This window comes from Octopus bimaculoides, chromosome 4 (assembly GCF_046866305.1).
Source record: "Octopus bimaculoides isolate indiv1 chromosome 4, ASM4686630v1, whole genome shotgun sequence".
Classification (NCBI taxonomy): Eukaryota; Metazoa; Mollusca; class Cephalopoda; order Octopoda; family Octopodidae; genus Octopus; species Octopus bimaculoides.
Window position 1 is genome coordinate 146,156,862 of NC_142931.1, and position 2,173 is coordinate 146,159,034.

The window sequence follows — 2,173 nt, forward strand, 5'->3', positions numbered from 1 at the left end:
GTCTAGAATTGAAGGGCCTTAGAGTCAACCTAGCTAAAACCAAAATCCTAATAAGTAGGAAGGTAGATAAAACACAAACCCCTTCAGGTAGATGGCCCTGCTCAGTATGTAGAAAAGGAGTAGGTAGTAACTCTATAAGATGTACCCGGTGCAAGCTATGGACACATAAGAGGTGCAGCAACATCAAAGGCAGGTTAACTAGCAAGTTAGTTTTTGTTTGTGGCAGATGTTCAGGTGCAATAAAGACTGCAAACAAACAGGAAACAACTTCTATCTCATTCCAGGGTGAAAAACTAGAGGTAGTCGATAGCTTCCGCTATCTGGGCGACCAAGTTAGTAGTGGGGGTGGGTGCGCTGAAAGTGTAGCTGCTAGAATAAGAATAGCCTGGGCAAAGTTTAGAGAGCTCTTACCCCTGCTGGCGACAAAGGGACTCTCACTCAGAGTAAAAGGCAGACTGTATGACGCATGCGTACGAACAACCATGCTACATGGCAGTGAAACATGGGCTGTAACTGCTGAGGACATACGTAAGCTCGCAAGGAATGAAGCCAGTATGCTCCGTTGGATGTGTAATGTCAATGTGAATACCCGTCAGAGTGTAAGTATCTTGAGAGAAAAGCTGAACATTAGAAGCATCAGTTGTGGCGTGCAAGAGAGACGATTGCGCTGGTATGGACATGTGGTGAGAATGGAGGAGGATAGCTGCGTGAAAAAGTGCCACACCCTAACAGTTGAGGGAACCCGTGGAAGAGGTAGGCCCAGGAAGACCTGGGCTGAGGTGGTGAGGCAAGACCTTCGTACATTGGGCCTCACCGAGGCGATGACTACGGACCGAGACCTTTGGAAATGGGCTGTGCGTGAGAAGACCCGGCAAGCCAAGTAAGATCGTTGCCAGTGCCCCTGGACTGGTTCTTGTGCGGGTGGCACATGAGATGCACCATTTTGAGCGTGGCCGTTGCCAGTACCGCCTGACTGGCTCCTGTAGGATTTTCGAGCGAGATCGTTGCCAGTGCCCCTGGACTGGCTTGTGCGGGTGGCACATAAAAGACACCATTTCGAGCGTGGCCGTTTTCGTGCGGGTGACACGTAAAAGCACCCACTACACTCTCTGAGTGGTTGGCGTTAGGAAGGGCATCCAGCTGTAGAAACTCTGCCAAATCAGACTGGAGCCTGGTGTTGCCATCCGGTTTCACCAGTCCTCAGTCAAATCGTCCAACCCATGCTAGCATGGAAAGCGGACGTTAAACGATGATGATGATGATGATGATATACGATGGTCTTTCAGTTTCCGTCCACCAAATCCACTCACCACCACCACCCCTACTACTACTACCACCACCACCACCACCACCACCACTACTACTACTACAACCACCACCACCACCACCACCACCACCACCACCACCACCACCACCACTACCACCACCCCCACCACTACTACCACCACCACCACCACCACCACCACCACCACCACTACTACTACTACTACTACTACTACTACTACTACTACTACTACTACTACTACTACTACTACTTTTAGTCACAAATTTGTTTTTCTAAAGACATACTCTTTTAATCATTCTCTTTTAATCATTCTCTTTGTCTGTCCTTAATAGAAGTGTTCTAAAAGCACATTTCATTTCTGTGTCACTGGGGCGGTAACCAGCTTCCCACATGTTTGCGCTGAAGGAGTGAATGTAGGCATTCATGTTATCTACTGACATCTCCGTGTCTGCATCTGTTTCGTATATGCAGACATTTTATTAGTTACACACACACACACTCACACACACACACACACACACACACACAGATACACACACAAATATATACATACATACATCATTATCATCATCATCATCATCATTTAACGTCCATTGTCCATGCTGGCATGGGTTGGACAGTTTGACCAGGGTTGGCAAGCTGGAAGGCTGCACCAGACTTCAATCTGATTTCGCATGTTTTCTATGGCTCGATGCCCTTCCTAATGCCAACCACTCTGAGAGTGTAATGGTGTTTTTACATGCCACCAGCACAGGTGCCAGCTGCGTCACACCAGTATGCATATATATATATATATATATATATATATATATATATATATATATACAGGGGGAGAATTCACAAAAGAAACAAAAGACAGATGGTGTAGACAACAAACAGATGTATTAG